This window comes from Capsicum annuum, chromosome 4 (assembly GCF_002878395.1).
Source record: "Capsicum annuum cultivar UCD-10X-F1 chromosome 4, UCD10Xv1.1, whole genome shotgun sequence".
Lineage (NCBI taxonomy): Eukaryota > Viridiplantae > Streptophyta > Magnoliopsida > Solanales > Solanaceae > Capsicum > Capsicum annuum.
The window spans coordinates 221,011,370-221,023,640 of NC_061114.1; the positions used below are offsets into that span (position 1 = coordinate 221,011,370).

General features: G+C 35.5%; 2 non-coding genes and 1 pseudogene across 2 annotated transcripts; all 3 read right to left on the bottom strand.

Annotated features, from left to right (window-relative positions):
* Window positions 1-43: 43 nt before the first annotated feature.
* On the bottom strand, window positions 44-146 carry LOC124898371. The gene has a single exon (XR_007055338.1). It is a non-coding gene; the product is annotated as a U6 spliceosomal RNA (small nuclear RNA).
* A 1,608-nt stretch (window positions 147-1,754) lies between these two features.
* LOC124898378 lies at window positions 1,755-1,865 on the bottom strand (annotated as a pseudogene).
* Window positions 1,866-4,698: 2,833 nt separating this feature from the next.
* On the bottom strand, window positions 4,699-4,805 carry LOC124898370. The gene has a single exon (XR_007055337.1). It is a non-coding gene; the product is annotated as a U6 spliceosomal RNA (small nuclear RNA).
* Window positions 4,806-12,271: the final 7,466 nt, after the last annotated feature.

Sequence of the window (12,271 nt, forward strand, 5' to 3'; positions counted from 1 at the left end):
CTAAGCTGATTCCAGGAAAAAAATAAAAGGATTTTGGGAGGAAAAAAATTTGGACCATTTCTCGATTTATGCGTGTCATTCCTACGCAGGGGCCATGCTAATCTTCTCTGTATCGTTCCATTTTTATCGGATGTCCCTGAAGGGACAAGCGTTCCTGCTACTGTTGAGCTTTATAAAGAGAGCAAAACTTCTTTCTGCAAACGATGTGGCAGAAATAACAGTTTGGGGTTTTCACAGGCGCAAACCTGGACTCCTTTTTTTGCTTGTTTCCTCGTCCCATCTGAACAAGCCCGTTTGTGCCTGGAGTTAATCTATAATGGGCTGGCCTTCTTTATTTAATTTGATTTGCAATATGAGAAATAGTACAGCCTTGCTCTCCAATTTGTCTACTTTTGGAAACTACATTTTAGCTACAGTTTTTTGCTTTTGCTTTTATGTTCATTCATGCATATAGAGCCCAACTGATCCTAGAGTTTAGATTTGACCCCAAAGAACACTAGTCAGGTCCATATTCAACTTGTAAAGAAATGAATCTGGACCTTAATTCAAATCTAAAAGCTAGCTCAAAAGATATAAAATTGCCTAAGGTATATTTTAAGAAACCATACATCTCTTGAAGGGTAGATGTGGAACGGTTTTTACCCCTTCTCACGTTCAATACTAAATATTTAGCGCATCTACAATTTTAATATGGGCCCCAACATCGTAAACAAGAATTGACACGAGTCCTATCCTTATACCATGTAGAGAAATAAACTTAAGCCTAACTCAAACCCGAAAGCTATATCAAGAAGTGAGAATTCTCTAGTCATAATAAAAGAGACTACTTATTCCTTAATGAGCTATATGAGACGTTTCACAAACTTCTACCCATTGAGGTCGTTTAATTAATGGGATATGAAAGACGAATATTCCGTGGGACTAACTATTTCACCCTTTTAAGAAGTTACAAAATGAACCCGAAATTATTTATCCCAAAATATTGTCCTTATAGTAGCCAATTTTTCTTGGTCTTTCTCCATAGTCCACATAAAAGGAGCTTTTAAGAAGTTACCTACTAGCAGTCACTAATTTTGAAAGGCTGAACAAGAAATTGATTGATATGCCTGTCTGGTAGCACGAAGATGGGGTTGAGGGTAAAGTATTTATTCAATCTGGTAAGTCATAATAAAAGCAATTTATAATATTATTGATGTCCACTGCTCATTTCTCGTTTTCTCAATTTGCCATGCCTCTAATCTCTAATTTCTCAGTCTATCCAGGTGAAGCCCGTGATAGAAGGTCCAGGTATGAATGCTACTATGAGTTAACTTAGACGAATTAAGATGAGTTAAGCTATAAACGAACAGGTTTTATTTTGACTGAAATAACCTATTCAACTCACTTGGCCTTGTCCATTTTACATTGGTTGTTCAATGCAAATTGAGTAGTCCTTGCATATGCACAATAACTTGTTTAATGTATTCATCCCCTCTTTCCCATTTGTGTGTGTTCTGCCTAAACTTACTTAAGCAAGACAAACTGTAAACAGAAATTTAATTACATTTAACCTAATGCCACTTGACATGAATCTTCCAAGACAAATTTGCACACTAAAAACATAAGGTCGATACAATTTGTATAATGCACTAGAGGAGAAGAAATTTCACTACAATCTAATCAATATGTGTAAAGCCAGAAGCTTTTTAACATACATAGAAAATGAGTGGAAAAGCAAAACACAACCACACGTAGAAATTGGGAAAAGTTAGGAAAAAAATTTGGAACATTTCTCGATTTGTGTGTGTCATCCTTGCGCAGGGGCCATGCTAATCTTCTCGCATGCCTACTACTGTTGTACTTTATAAAGAGAGAAAAACTTCTTTCTGTAAACGATGTGGGAGAAATAACAAGTTAGGCTTGTTTCTTTGTCCCATCTGAATAAGTCCAGCTATGCCCACAACGGGCTCTCTCATTTGTTTCAAGCATTTTTAGCTAACATTTTTTTTTGTGTAAACAACATAAATCCCCTAACTTGGATGGTGGTTTGCCATGGTTGCATAATGTACGGTACCATACGTCATGGTATTGTACTGTACAGTATAATACAATACCATGTTTGGATAGACTGTATCGTTCATTACTGGTTAATAATAATTTTATTGTTTGGTTTGACAGTATGGTACTGCATCGTAACTGATAAGTTTACTCAAATATCTTTAATGATTATAAATATTAAATTTATCAGTAATTATTTGTAAAAAAAATTTCTTCCTACTAATTTGTCATAAATTATGTCATGTAGATATATTAAGTTGTTAGATTCATGTAAATTCTAACAAAGTCAATAAAGAAGAAGATCAAAATAACTATAACCAGATTCATTTTTCATGGTAACAAATTTTATCTCTTTTTGGTGTTTTGAGACGTGATACCAACGACAAATATAAAGTTTGAATGCATCTCTTGTGTATGCTATGTGTATGTTCGGTGTTGAATTTTAAAAAATATTTTCAAGAAAAATATATTCGTAAAGCTTGGTCTAAATTTTCTACACGTATTCGCTTTCGTAAAATTGGTCAGTTCTCCTTAATTCAATTTTCGAGAAAATGAGATCTTTTGCTTTCTTACAAAATGAATAGAAGAAAATAGCCTATTCAAATTAAACATCGTTTAATATCTAAATTTTTCCAATTTCAATAGATCTATTATCGGGAAAATAGAGTCGATTGATGTGATAGTTGTTACGTATCGTTTCATAAGTTATTATGTTTTATTGTATTGTAGTGTGCATTGTTTTAATGAGTATAACATTTGAAGATTGTACTATCATTTTTCGGTTGTTACATAATGTTACATATTAATTAATAATTTAAAAGATAAACCTAGATAATTACGCATGCATAATTTTCTATCGAAGGGGATTCAATGCCCCCTCGCCCAACTCTACCGAGGTCCGATTTGATTACTTTTGTGGACCAAAACAAGTGAAATTTCATTTTGATATTGGAAGACCTTGAATACAAGATATTTCTTTGCTCTGATATTTATACTAGCTTTATAGATTGTTGGGTGTGCGAACAAAAGTCTCATGATAGTAGCTGAAAGGATTAGAAGCTACATATATCATGTAGGGTCTTTTAATGGTGCGAGATCTTTTGAGGAAAACCTTACGGGATTGACCCATAACTGATAATATCACAGCATTTAAAAGTGTCTTTAGGTTGATTTAGCCAACATAGATGATACACTCTTATCGTCAGAGTTTAATCATTCCATCCTCTGTTCTACATAAAATTATACATAGATTTCCTCATAATTTATACATGTATTAGTCATACGAGTTTCTAAATTGCAAATGGAATGTTGCATTAGTTTTATACATAATCCTAACTAACTACCAAACATGGTATTATGTATTACTTATGCAACATCTTATTATACACATGGAGTATTATTTTTCTTAACCAACTACATACCAAACGACCTTTAATTTGTACTACTATATACTAATGTTGAGTACTACTTTCAAACTCAATTTTACTATTCTGATTCTTTTTTTCTTTTTGGAATAAATTCATTATATAATCACAATAATGCTCACTTTTGAAACTTCTATTTATAGGTCGTGTAAAGCTGCGTCGTGATGAGAGGAAATGCGAACACGATGATGTTCATATTTTTTGGGATATTCTCAAAAGAAAATGAAACAGTCGATGCTGCCAAATATCATTCTGGACGCAAGAAAGTTCGATTTTGGGATATAATTGATTGGGCTAAACGTGCCCCCTTCATTTGTCGTAGCGTGTGATCGTAAATTTTTATTGTATTTATTTTGGTTGCATATCTCAAATACATACATACATACATATATATATATTCGTGTTTTTTACCATATGAATGATCGTGAACTCTTTCCTTCCTTTAATTTTAGTACTTGATTGGAATGGGACTATTAATCATGTGGACTACCAGAGTTGGTTCAAAACTTTTAGTGATAGTTTCAAATGTTGCTTGACGGAATATTGGAGTATGTATAATTTCTTGGAGATGGATATGATGTTTTACTTAGATATTTCAGTATTTCTTGGTGTGAAATAAGTTAGTTTTCGGTATATACGACTTTGTGACCTTCTGAATTTGTAGCCAGTCGCGGAGCCAGGATTTTCACGAAGAGGGTTTAGAAATAACTTACGAACAAATCAAAAGGGGTTCGACATCCACTATAATAATTTTAACCGAATAGTATAATTTTTCACCAAAGGAGGTTCGGTGACCCCTCGCCGAAGGGTAGCTCGGCCCCTGCTTGTAGGCTGTAGCATTTGCAAAATATAACCATACAAGGGGTGGAGTTAGAGTATAACATATGGGTTCGACTGAACTAATACGCTTTGGTTCATTGATATACACAAAAGTTTAATTTAAAATCCAATTATTTAAAAATAAAAATTAAAATCTCGAATTCATAAAGTTCTATCTCCTCTTTACGGCCATTTGTGTATGTTCTGCCTACTAAACTTAGGTAAGCAAAGAGAAACTATAAACAGAAAGTTTGAACCAACGCCATTTTACATAAATCTTCCATGCAAAAATTTGCACCCAAAAGATAAGGTCACAACAATCTAATAAATATGTCTAAAGCGAGAAGCTACACACACATAAATTCTTTGAAAAAAAAATGAACAAGAAGAAAGCAAATGCTATGGATTTTGTGGCGAAAAAAATTTGGACCATTTCTCGATTTGTGCGTGTCATCCTTGCGCAGGGGCCATGCTAATCTTCCCTGTATCGTTCCAATTTTAACGGATGTCCCCAAAGGGAGAAACATGCTCATTACTGTTGTGCATTATAAACAAGCAAAACTTCTTTCTGCAAACAATGTGGGAGAAGTAACAGGTTGGGCTTTCTACCTATATGGACCTGGACTCCTTTTTCCTTGTTTCTTCGTCCCATCTAAACAAGTCCTGCTGCGCCTGGAGTTATAAATTTGACATACGAGACTAAAATTGTAAAGATTTGACTAACTTTTGACGTTGTTTTGCCCGAAGCATGGCCTTATTAAGGCCAAACATTAGACATTTTATACTATGGCATTGCCATGTGTAGACACGTAATTTTGTCCTTTCCCGATAGCATTTTTTACTCATTTTTACCTTATCCTACCGTATACCCTCACCTATGTAATTACATCCCACAAAAATATAAAAAAAAAATATAACTTTCAACAAAATCCCTAACAAACTTTTATTCTTTTTAACATCCTAACAACCCTTTCAATGAAAAGAAGACACATCACCCATACCCATACCCCACCATCCCATATCCACATGACCCCCCCCTCTTCTTTTCTTGGCCATAAAGGAAAATATACATGGAGGAAACTTCCAAGAAACAACAACAAGAACTAGGAGGGACCACAATTGGGAATCCAAGGTAAAGAACGGATATATACATATGCATATATCACAAATGGGACACTCTTCATTTTTTCCATTCCATCATCATCAATATATAAATGCACACACTCCATTTTGGGGGATATATACACACTTATACATAGAACTTCGAAAAAAAAAAAGAATTCTTCCATTTCCATTCCATAGATATACTTAGCCACAAAACAACCAACACACAATATACCATTAACGGACAGCTTCCTCACCATTCCAACAGCTCACATACTCCTTGATGGCTCCATTTTCCCATTCTTTTACTCTTACCAGAACACACACCCACAGCTACCATATACACAATTACATACTTCTCTTAAGACTCACACTCACAGCACATGGAAAAAAAAAAAAAAGAATTCACCTTCTTCTCCAACATCTACTCACAGACACCCTCACTAATATTTTTCATTCACCATACTTCACCCATATACGATCCCTCATCCTCACCATATTAGATCTTACTCACGAGAAACCACCATTAACGCACACACTACACAAATACAGACCACAAAGAATAACAACACAGTGAGATGGCGAGAAGAGAGTAGATCAAAAGAGGGCGGCGAAGAGAGAGAGTAGATTACAGTAAGGGTAAATTGAGAGGATGAAGAGAGTTTGAACAAGGTTTGGTCAGTTTCCGGATATTCTTTGGCGAAATCTCACTGGAAGTGACCCGTGTTCATCGTTGCTTGGTCTAAGCTCGCCGGATTTGGCCTCGATCTCACCGAAACTGGTTTCTCTTTCATCGTCTAATTATTCTTATCACGAAATCGCCAAAAACTCTTTGTTTTCCTCTGATTTTTTGGGGTGAATTCGGTCGAGATATGTTAGGGGGTCACCGGAATTGGTTTTCGTTTGTCAATCGGATCGGTTTAAGCACCCCAAAAACATCGAAACTAGCATTAGTTCTAGGTATTTCTATATGGGTTGGCTCCTTTGGAATTTTGTATGGGTACCTCTCATTTCTTTACAAGACTGACCCCGTTTGGTTCGATATTTCTTCTTCATTTCTGTTCGAAAATTGGGTTTTCAATCAGACTACAAGATCGAAGTGGATATCGAGTTGGGGGTTGTCGTTTGAGGTTCAATCGGGACATTTCGAATCCGGCTCCATTTTCTAATCACATAATTCGGCATATAAAAGTCCATTTAGGTTCTAACTCTATCTCTTCTAATTTTACTTTACTATACGTGTTTGATTTGCCTGATGTGTGGTTGAATTTTGGTGACATTAATTTGGTGTTTGATTTCGTTGAATAGATGGTTGTGGATTGTTGAGATAACTGTCTTGAATCGTTGGAATTTGGTATAAAAATGGAATAAGTGGGGCGAGAATTAAAAACTTGATATAATTAGTGAATTTTGATTAGTTTGATTCATTAGTTGTTTGACTTGAAATAAACGTTAATTGAATGTGGTAGTATCAAGATACGCCGATTGGAATAGGCAAGTCGTAGGTCGGGTAGGCAAAATCTAGAGATTGTGGGTTTATTGAATGTTTGAAATTTGATTGAATGGTTTGATTTTATCACTTTTGAATCAATTGTATAATTTGGCCGGGGAATGCCCCAAAGTATCTGTATATATTTATTCACCGTGGAATGCCCTGAAGTATCATGTACCCGGAGGACGTTCATGATGAAGGCTCGAGGCGTCGGGTAGAGCATTAGTCTAGAATTAATTTAGAGTAGGATTTATTTTTACACATTTTTTATTTTTGGACTGTATAATTGGACTGAACACTAAATTTCGGATTGTTTTATCTTGTTTGCTGGATTGATTGTTTTGCATGTTTTGTGTGGTTTATATATTCATAATGTCAAATTAGCCTATACGCTCCGCCAACGACCGTGGTCAAACCACGGGATCGAGGGGTGCCTAACACCTTCCCCTCGGTCAACAGAATTCCTTAGCCGGAATCTCTATTCGCAAACCAGTTTTAAAGAGTCAAACCATTTCGAAAAGAATTTTCCAAAGGTGACTTGGCACACCGGATTATACCAAGTGGCGAATCTGAATTTAATTATAAAAAATACTTTTCGGAACAGAATTTTCATTTTTTGTCACTTAATAATAAAACCCTTTCGAACTTAAAAATTAATCTTTTGGATGTTGAAAAAGGGGTGTGACAGCTCTGGCGACTCTGCTGGGGAACTATTTTAGAATTTGAGTATCGGCTTTGTTTTGCATTACGAGTGTATAAGCATTGTTTCTGATTTTTCTTTGTGTTTTCACTTTTTTGCATTTTCGTGCTCTTTGTTTACAGTATTTATCCTATGTGTTACCGCTTTTATATCTGACATCATGTGCATAACCGGAGTCATTCTTTCCGCAACAAGTCTCGGATCGCACGTCGTGTGTACGAACTCTAGCTGAGTCACCTTTATTTTAGGGGGGAGCCATTGGATGTATGGAGTAGGTGGAAAGCAAAGCAGCCACTATCGACCATATGCTTCCCCGAATGGCCTTGTTAGTAAACCACAACGTAGGTCAGTCTTTAGGTCATTTTTATGTGCATCATATTGAGACCTAGAGGGACCCACACGGTCCTTTGAAGGAAACTCACCTCTAAAGAATCCCTACGTGCTAAATGTGACATCTCTGAGGGTAATGTGGTCATTTGACGGACCGATTTGGGAAAAACATGTGTTAGAAGTAAAGTGCATAGATAAGAAAGTGTTGAAAAAAAAGGGTGAATAAAAAAAAAGAGTTTCGTAGTTTATTTTTAGAGTTCTTTATGGCTTTTGTTTTTCACAATTCAAAAAGATTTTTTACCTTTCGCACTCATTTTCTTAAAGACTTCAAAAAGATCTTCCTTTACTCTTTTACCATGCATTCATAATTCAAAACTTCCAAAAAAGATTTTTTTTACAGGAGCTTTTATAAAAGAAAAATGAAAAAAAGTTGGTAGAAGCTTTGTATATTTCTTATAACAAAAATGCCAAAAAGATTTTTCTTTCAAAGTTGTTGGTGTCAGTTTTATGTGAAGTCTCAAATTGAAAACCTCAAAAAGATTTTATTCGTTTGTCTTTGGTCATGTCTCTTAAGTTAGGGTCAATCTGTCAGTGAATCCTTAATTGTCCAAATTGGACGAACTACGCACCCCTGATTCTCCTTTTTCGGGATGTAAGATACATAGGCAGCCTATTGTTGGTTCGGGGATCTTATTTAAAAAAAATTAAAAAAGATTTTTTTTCACTCTTCATTTAGAGTAGGTGTTTCATACATGTATTGAAAAGAAAAATACAAAGAAAAAAAAAGATTTTTCTCAATAGTCGTAGGTTTCATTTTTGGTTGATCTTATTTCAAAAATTCAAAAAAGATTTTCTTCACTCTTCATTTAGAGTAGGTGTTTCATATACATCTTTAAAAGAAAACTACAAAAAGATTTTTCTTTAATAGGTTCAAGTTCCATTTTCATATGAAATTTAAAACTGAAAACCCAAAAAGATTTTCTTTGGTAATCATAGATTTCACTTTGTATAGGGATGTTAAAGCTGAAAAATTCAAAAATATTTTCGTTAATTCTTTTGACAAATTGTTATTTTCTTTTCTTCTTAAAGTTTTGAGGAATAAAAAAATAGAAAAAGAGTTCAATTGGCCATTTTGGCATGACTTCACGAACTACGCACACCTGATTCTCCCCTTTCGGGGGTGAGATACGTAGGCTCCCTTCTAGGGTTCGGTGATTTTTTTTCAAGAAAAAAAAAGGTTTTTGAAAAATGTTGAACTCTAATATATTTGTTGCCTCTTGTTCAGTTAGTTTAAGGTGGTTGGTTTGTGGTTTCCTGGCTGGTCCTCCATATCACACCAAATCCAAGGAAGTGTTAGTTGTGTCCAACAAAGATATAGAGAGTGGCATCATAGATGAAACAAAGAGTCAGGAAATTGAGAGTTTAAAGGAAGAGAATTTGAGACTGAGACAACAAATGATGGGAATGTACCGAGCTTGGGCCAGTGGGCTGCCTCCACCTCCGTTCCCCACTTTTGACCCTACAAATACCTTGAGTCTTCTACCAAAATCGCAAAGTCAGTTTCCTACTATTGTTGATGCACCACAGCATGCCTCAGAATCCATTCCACATCAAATATACCTCAACACTTCCACTATTCTTTCTTTATCTCCTCAGTATACCATATTCACAGCACCACATACCATCTGTTCTTTTGTTGCTCAACCTTCTACTATGGCTTCCATTTTGTCTATCAATCCAACGATTGTGCTTCTCCAATCCACTAGTGACTCCACGTTCAATACTATTGATGATCATTGGTATACTCTTGAGCCTACAGTTAAGTTAAGTGAACTGCTAAAATTTCTTACTAAGAAGCCTAGCATGTCAAAAGAGCCAGAGAAAATGGTTGGGAAAGTGAAGAGTGTAGAAAATGATATGAAAAATTCCCCTAGACTTATGGTCTATGAAGATGTTTTATAGAAAAGCTGGGGCATGTCTTCAAGTGTTAACCTTCCTCCCAGCTTTGAGACATCAAAATTTGGGGAGCCTGATAGACAAAAGGATTCTGTGAAACATTCGGGACGAAATTACTATCAACCAAGGGAAACTGAAGGAAAGAAGAAGGAAAACGCACCTATTGTCATGACAGGGCCAAAGCAGAGTTTGAGAGGAACAGAAAGAAACTCAGCTCCAAAAGTTATTTGTCCTACCACACTTCAAGTGTCGTTTGGGCCCTATGCCATCCTTTTTTTCTAACCTTATACAAAAGCCAAGTTACAACCAAAGAAATACCTTCAGATCAATCTTTAAGGATGTTAAGGCGGAGCATACAAGGGATATGATGATGCATTTGGGAACTATTTGTCTTCCTTAGCATAGGGAATCAAGAGAGAAACAAAAATGAGAGAGTTTTATTGGTGAAAACCATTACGGGCACCATAAGGCGATGGAAAGTTGAGAGAAATAAAAATGCGAGAGTCTTATAGGTGAAAACCCTCACGGGCACCATAAGGCGATAGTGAGCTGAGAGAAAATAAAAGAAGCTTGTTGGCGAAAACCCTTCAAGGCGCCACTAGCCGAATGGGGTCGTAAATGCAATTGACCTAAGAAAGCAACTCAGTTTCAAGGCCATTAACTCAACAACAATGGGTAGAAAGTTTGGATGAAAAGATCAAGCTGCTTAATCCAAAATGCATGGCATAATTATTAGTGTTGACTATCATTTTTAGATGAATTTTTCGTTTCTTTTTTTTAAAATGGGACATTCATTGTCTTTTCTTTCTTCTCTTTATTTCAATTTTATCTTTCTTAAGTCAGTTATTAAAACAAAAATTGTCATTCTTTTTTTTTTATTTCTTGTCTTTGAGTCAAGTCCGTGTCAAAACAAGTGAGAAAAGATTTCAAAACTGGCAACCAGCTTCTTTAATTGCACAAAGCAAGAAAAAAGCTAGCACATGAATGAGACATAATTGTGATCCCAAAAAAGGCATGCAGGAAGTTTTGTCAACAGAGAAGTCCGGGAACTCATGGAAATACAAAGATTCAAAGGGTTTATTTGAGAAACGCGACAAACCAGAAATACTGTGTTTGTTTCAGAGTCACTCTTAATAAGCTAAGTTTGAGTCAATGATACAGCAAGTCAATGACATATGCTAATGGTTGGAAACAAAGCTAAATGTGACGGGGGCAGGAGCAATTTCCTCAAAAGCCAAAGCCACAAACTAGCCACCATGTTTTAAACTCACAAGTTTTCTTTGTATGTAATCGGAATACATGTTGCATTCAGATCAAGGATTTCAGAGCCTAAACATTAAAGGCCGTAATTTCTCACCTCAACAAATGCAAGAGGAAAGGTTGCTGCACAAGTTTGATAATCAAAACCATGGTATAACTCATAATTCAAGATCTCTAAGAGATGTACTTACTTGTTTTGATAATTCAAACAACATTGATAAGGAAACACACTTCCTTGTTTGGGTATAAAAATGGAATAAGTGGGGCGACAATTGAAAACTTGATATAATTAGTGAATTTTGATTAGTTTGATTAATTAGTTGTTTGACTTGAAATAAACGTTAATTGAATTTGGTAGTATCAAGATACGCCGATTGGATTAGGCAAGACGTAGGTCGGGTAGGCAAAATCTAGAGATTGTGGGTTGATTGAATGTTTGAAATTTGATTGAATGGTTTGATTTTATCACTTTTGAATCAATTGTATAATTTGGAAGGGGAATGCCCCGAAGTATCCGTATATATTTATTCATCGGAGAATGCCCCGAGGTATCATGTACCCAGAGGACGTTCGTGATGAAGGCCCAAGGCGTCGGGTAGAGCATTAGTCTAGAATTAATTTAGAGTAGGATTTATTTTTACACATTTTTATTTTTGGACTATATAATTGGACTGGACACTAAATTTTGGATTGTTTTATCTTGTTTGCTTGATTGATTGTTTTGCATGTTTTGTGTGGTTTAAATATTCATAATGTCAAATTAGCCTATACGCTCCGCCAAGCGACCGTGGTCAAACCACGGGATCAAGGGGTGCCTAACACCTTCCCCTTAGTCAACAGAATTCCTTAGCCGGAATCTCTGTTGGCAAACCAGTTTTAAAGAGTCAAATCATTTCGAAAAGAATCTTTCAAAGGGACTTGGCACACCGGATTATGCCAAGTGGAGACTCTGAATTTAATTATAAAAAATTCTTTTCGAAACAGAATTTTCATTTTTTTGTCACTTGATAATCCCTTTCGAACTTAAAAATTAATCTTTTGGATGTTGAAAAAGGGGTGTGACACTATGACCAAGCCTGAAATATTTTTTTCGAACTTTAACTTGGATCGGCAGACTCTAACTTGAGACATATAATAGCTGGTCAAGAA